The 6879-nt window shown below is 41.1% G+C and overlaps 1 long non-coding RNA gene across 2 annotated transcripts in view; it reads left to right on the top strand.

Moving 5' to 3' along the window:
• Positions 1–6879, top strand: part of LOC141991960 (uncharacterized) — a 66045-nt gene that overhangs the window by 31927 nt on the left and 27239 nt on the right. The window lies entirely within an intron of this gene.

The raw sequence follows: 6879 nt of genomic DNA on the forward strand, positions 1-6879 counted from the left end.
GAGGAGAATGGAGTGACGTGTTTTAGCATAGACTAGGTGTGGCCTAGCATAGACTAGGTTCGTAGGTGTACTAAGCCTGTCAAAAGCAGTAGTTTCAATAATCACAGTAAATTGCAACTCCCACCTGGCTAGTCATTATCACATGACAATTGTCTATAGGCATCACAACAGGAGTGAGTTTTAAGGCAAGATTAGAGGGAGGCTATGGTAGCGACTTTAAGTTTAACTCTAAACATGAGCATTGCTTGAAAAAATAAATTCTTTTGTAAAGGCCAAACTCTGAAGGGATCTTGAAGAATACTGGCCAAGAGCGACTGTGCTGCCCCCCTGGCATCCAGGTGCAAATCAGGGCAGAAACTGGTCTTGTAACTGTACATTGGTTCAGTAATACCCCCGAAAGAGTAATTGTGCTTTGAAACACAATAGAAAAGGAGATTTTTATCTCAGTTGGATGAAATAAGTGTGCTCAGATATTCTAACCAGCAAGCTTCAGATTTAGCCAGATGACTAGGGAGGGCAAATCTTCAACAGATGAATTATTTATTTTGGGCACACAAACTTTATCTCCTAACGGTCATCAAACTTTTAACGGAACTGATGATGTCTGCTGCACATGTGAATGCTATTAATCCTCTCGTCGGCGAGAGCCAATATTTCTTTCAAACTTGATATGCGTGGTAGGACAACAAACAAAACAAACTCATTTACGGAAAAATACAGCTGAAGAGCATCTGTTTGTCTTACGTCAGTTGTTCTGCTCAATTACTTGCAAAAACTTAGGCTGGAAACCTTAGAGAAGAATGGTAGTCTGTCAAGTAGGCATAAATATTTAATATATGCACAATGTTTAATAGGGCTATAGTTAACAATTGACTTAAATGACATTGCTCGCATGCTTAAACTTAAGTATGTGTGTAAGCATTTTACAGGATTGGGTCCTACATTTGAAATCCCCTATTTTTAAATTAAATATGGGCCAGAACTGGAATACCATATCTGAATCCATTCAGAGTTTGGACCTGGGTCAGGATATGTACTCCATGGTTGGGGCTTATTTCTTATTTAATCATTGTTGGGTCAAATTCTAGTTTTGTTCCACGGGTGTTGTTCCCCATGAGCATGCACTGAGAACATGATTTGCCCCTATGAACCTGAATTTCTGCCTCCTTGGACCTTGTGCAGATATCTACCCCTGTTCAAAAACACTGCCATTCTCACTGAGTGGCTCTGGGAAGGATTTATCATGCAGAGGAATATTTCTTCTCAAGCTGCCATTTGCTCCAGTGTGAGGAGGGAGGGAAGCTGAAGTAAATTGCTTCAGCCTGTTTTCTTAGTGAAGCTTGCTCCCCAGCAGGCCTACTCCTGGCTAGCTCCTTTTGCCAGCATACAGGGAGACAGAAATCCCACTCACCACCGACTTGTTCATGGAGGAAAGCACCATGTAGTAGACTCAGCTTCCCCTGGATCCAGAGATGATCTGAAGCCCTGATACCTTCATGTGGCTACAGAGGGCTGGAGTAGGAAGCTTACTTCTCCCTACTCCACTGGATAGATGTGTTAAACTTAATCAAAATGTAGCTCTTAAAGTACAGTTTCTCCATTTATACATACACACAAACAGAGCCTCAAAACTCAAACATAAAACATAAGCTGCATACGTGTTATATACTCAGCGTATTACAGCCCCGTTTAAAACATAAGTAAGATGTGGTGCCAAATACCCCTGCCTTTGTGAGCACAGAATGAAGCAATCCCTAGGTTTCATATTTTGATGCAGGAATTTTTTATTTTTTTTTAAACTGGAAGGTTACAGCCAAACTACTCTGGAAAGAAAAGCCCTTGGAAAAAGAAAATGTAATAAAACTATGTTTGAAAATATATGTGCGTATACAAATCATCTCTGGATATTTATTTCACAACTGGAAAAGCCCACTCTGGAGAACATTATTACTTTTTAATCTGTACCATAAGATTTGCTCATTGCCAGGATGTTTTCCAGCATTTTGTTCTTCCTTAATGTCCCGTCCCCCCCAGCACTTTAGCCTTGCAATTCTTTACACTCTTTAATACTTATGCTGTTGTCTCCCCCTTTATTCATTTACATAAATAGACATTCTCTTTAACAGTCCCCACTGGTAGGGGTCAGCCTTGGAGTAGACCACCTGGGGGTGGCTACTCAAAAAACTGAAAACGAGGAGTTGGAACAAAACTGGAATTCAAAGCGTTGGACTAAGAACTAAATATTTGTATGATTATTATTCCAAAAGTGCCCAGATGCCCCAACTGAGATTGAAGGGCCATTGTGCTAGGCGCTGTACAAACACATTGCGAGATAGTTTCTGTCCTAAACAGCTTAAAATCTTAGTAGACAAGAGATTTGGGGGTGGGGTGGAGAACAGAGGCCCAGAGAGGTGAAGTAAATTTCTCAAGGTCACAGACGAGGTCAGTAGCAGGGACGCAAATAGAACTCAGGTCTCCTGAGTCCCAGTCCAATGCCCTATCCTCTGGATCATGCTGCCTTGCCAATGTACCACCAAGTGCTTATTATTTAGAGGCACGGCCTTTTCTCCCCTCTTGTAATTTCTGTTAATAGATGGATCCCAATCAAGAAGCCTCATATATGCCTATATTTCATACTATATCATATGCTCACTTATTCCATAGCACGCATGTTCCTGAGATATTGTCTGTTTAGTCTATGAGATCCTCAGTGTGGTTTGTTTTTTTTTCAATCAAAATCTTGTCATGCTGTCCCTACCTGCCCCAACACTATATAGAGAATTCTATTGGTTTATGGATGTTTCTAGCTCTGAAATCATTTTTATTCTTTGTTGGTGATAACCCAGTGGTCCCTACACAATCGTCTCCTGTTTATTGTCTGTGTCACACATACTGTGGTAAACATGTTAGCACAGAGTACATTACTTAATAGGCACAGTTATGGATCAGACTTATAAGTCAGTTGGAGACAGGATGTTAATAACCTAAAAAGGTACAAATAAAGGAGCTGTAGGTGGTCAATATCCACAGGAAACAGGAAATTCTGAGCATACTACAGAGATGTCCAGAAATTTCAAAGTTCAGGGATCCAGTCTTAACATCCTTTAAGATACTGTGCGATGCACCATGCTGAGAACACCTCATTATGCCTCCTTAATGATAGTTCTGAACTTTCACAAATTGCACAAAATACACAATGTGCATTTCTTTGGAGCTAAACTTAGCTTTGAAAAAAAATCACACTGAGACACTGGAAAGAAACCAATCTACCTACCATATAAATATAGCGAGCGGCTACACTATTTAACCACCCCGGCAGACTACTGTGAAGTGACTAAATCCCTGCAAGAGATAGATAAAATGTGCACTGGAAAATAAAGCTGTTTAAACTCAGAAGGGAAATGCAAGACAGAGGGAGGAAAATACCTTACAGATAACAGAACTAATAGAAACCAAAATAAATATATTTTACCTATGTACTATGGCATTCTTTACCATAGTTTGTGAGCACCTCCCAAGTGTTTATGGATTAACCCTCATATTATCCATGTGTTGTTACCCATATTTTGTACATGGAGAACTGAAGCTGAGTGAGATTAAAGATCAAGATCACACAGGAAGTCAATGGCAGAACCAGGAACTGAACCAAAATCTCCTGAATCCTAAGCCAGCACTTTAGCCCCAAGATCATCTGAGTGAAAGTTTCTCATCTATTCTGTAATAACCATTGTAAATCTGTGGTGGTCACCAGTCAGCATACAAATTAGACATGATGACTTGTTTGTCCCATCAGTTCATCACTTAATTATATTCCCGTCTCTAGAAGAGGAACTTTCAGCGTACTATGTAGAGCAGCAGATGTTGAACATCTGGGTTCTTCTGATAATCTACTTTAGATGCAGTGGTCTACAATTGTCACAGTTTAGATGTTGACAACTGAATACAGTTATTCATAGATTCTAAAGCGAGAAGGGACCACTGTAATCATCTAGTCTGACCTCCTGCATAACACAAGACATAGAACTTCCCCAAAATAATTACTGTTTGAACTAGAGCAGATTTTAGAAAAATATATCCAGCCTTGATTTAAAATTTGCCAGTGCTGGAGAATCCACCCTAACCCTTTGTAAGTGGTTCCCGTTGTTAATAACCCTCACTGTTCAAAATTTACACCTTACCTCCAGTCTGAATTTGTCTAGCTATAGTTGGGTCTTACCATTAATACTTTAGCATTGTCAATGTCTTGCTATTTTCAGCTCCAAACCTGAACTAAAATATTGTATTTGAACAATCCTATAAATGTTAGTGAAGCTTGGATCCAGATTTAGATCCAAGCTCTGCAGCAGGCCGGTGTATCTCCACCACTGATTGGACTGTGGGGTTTAGTCGAACACCCATGAAACTTTAGAGAAGCTCAGATCTGGAGATGATCTTTGCAGTTCAGGCCCTTCCCTCGTCAGGAGAGAGAATTTCCAAAGTGAGTTTGCGATTTGTTTGGTTTGACAGCCAGATTTGCTGACCGCTCACCTAACCGATAGAAGAGAAGAGGTACTTCATAGAATCATAGAAGATTAAGGTTGGAAGAGACCTCAGGAGGTCATCCAGTCCAACTCCCTGCTCAAAGCAGGACCAACCCCAACTAAATCATCCCAGCCAGGGCTTTCTCAAGCCGGGCCTTAAAAAGCTCTAAGGATGGAGATTCCACCACCTCCCTAGGTGACCCATTCCAGTGCTTCACCACCCTCCTAGTTCTGCTGAGCACAACTCTCCGTGACACCCCCCGCCTCCCAAAACAACAACAACTTTCAAAATGCTGCTAGTGGTGTATCAGTCACCTATTAAGTTCAATGTGGTGCCGATTTATTGCTCATCTCAGCTTTAGCATATTTGTCATTATTTCCCAGCCTGTAGAATAATATTCTCTTAGCCCACACAGAAATTTTAGATTGAAATGTATCTTTTACAGATTATCAGCCAAATTCTGTGCTCAGACACTCTGATGCAAATCCAGAGTAATACCACTGACTCTTTTGGGAGTTGCGCCGAATGAATTCCAGTATTTCTGTGAAAAGGAGTTGTTCCTGGTTGTCTATTCTATGAAATGTCATTGGAAAGAAAACTATAAACACAAACATGTCCTGTTTCTAAGTGGATAGCAACCTTTAAAAAGGAAATAATGTAATTACATTCCTAGTTGAGCTGCTAAAGTTTAAATCACTAGCATGAGTTAAATTAGTCGTTGTTCTTATTAAGAAGGCAAACATCCTGCAGGTCACAGTGGAGCTATTTGAAATTTTCCTAACAAACCCCTTTGGCATATATTTTTTCTATTGATTTGCCAAAGGCACTAAACTAACACAGACTTACAATAAAGTGTTAGGGAAGTTCTGAAAGGTGCATAAAAAGTGTCATTAAACCAATATTGCAAGCCCTGAGCATTCAAAAATCGTTAATCAGACTCTCAAAATCATTAATTTGACTTAAAATTATGAGATTTAATATTTATTAAAAATAATAAATGAAGCAGTATTTGAAGCTATAGGGGGTCATGTTTTCAAGCTTTTCTCCATCACCATGAAGCTAGAAATTTACTTTAAAAAAAAGAAAAGAAAGAAAGCTGAGCTTCTTATATGATCACCTGACTCCAGAAGCTGGGGCTTTAAGAAAAACACCAAGCATCATGAGCCTGACAATAAAATTTCAAGAGCTGGAGAACGGTACGATTGGAGAACTAATCTAGAAACATAGTAACATAAGCTGCTATAAAGTGATGTTAGCACTTCTGCAGCCAATGGAGCTACTATACCACTTTACACTCAACCACGGTTCTGGTCCATTGGGTCTAATTCACTCTATGATCTCCACTGATTTGACACAAAATCTCTAGCCATGGAAAGTCCAGCCAGAGGGATATAGTGATAGAGCAAGATGCCCACCATAACAAAGGGGCTCACAGCCAGCCAAAGACACCACAAAAGTGGGTGGTGCTGGCCGGGGCAGAAGATTGGACATGGCTACAGAGAGTTGTACTGACTGAGCACAGATGCCTTTGAGCAGCTTCTGCCGCTGGGCCACTGCCCCCTATTGGAACCTCTGTGGAAAGGCAGGGGTGTAATTACTGCCGACCCTCCCCTGCGGGCTGGGTTCATCAGCCCCTTGATACACTTGCATACACCTGTGCCAGCAAGGGTTCATAGAGCCAATGAATTGATTTGCTCCTCAGTTTAGTTCTGCGTCTTAAAAAAATTAAATCTCTAATAGCAGGCAAGTAGGAGACCATTGGCCTTAATGATCTAGGCTGAGAGGTGCCCAACTCAGACTTAAAGTTAATGAGTACTGGAATCCTAACTCCTACAGGTGATTTTGAAATTCCCAGCCTCAGGCCCCTGCCACATAAAAATTCTTCAAGGGGAACCTTGCGCCGCCAACCCTTCGCACTTTGATGAGCTGCTCTTGTGCCATATGTACCTTGCTCCATAGGACCATGGTGGACCATCAGAGCTAGAAATCCTGTCATGGAAAATGGGCAGAGTCTGAGGGTCTGCAAGAAAACAGCAGAATACCATGGGTGAAATCCTGGCTTACTGAAGTCCATGGCACTCTCTCATTGATTTGAGTGGGGCCAGGACTGCAGCCCAAGAATCTTGGGACATCCAATGTCTATCTCAACAGGCTTCAGCCTTCTTCCCCCAGCAGTGGAACCAATGCTAATTTCCTTGACCAATTACCAATGTCTGGCCCTCTGCCGGCTTCATACTCTTGTCCCTTCTGACGATGCACAGAAGGCAAAGAAGTGGAATTATTGCTGAACCACTATACTGTGTTATGTAATAGATCAAAGCGCAAACCACGGATATGCCAAGACAGGAAACAACATAC

This window comes from Natator depressus, chromosome 8, assembly GCF_965152275.1.
Source record: "Natator depressus isolate rNatDep1 chromosome 8, rNatDep2.hap1, whole genome shotgun sequence".
In the NCBI taxonomy this organism is placed as follows: Eukaryota; Metazoa; Chordata; order Testudines; family Cheloniidae; genus Natator; species Natator depressus.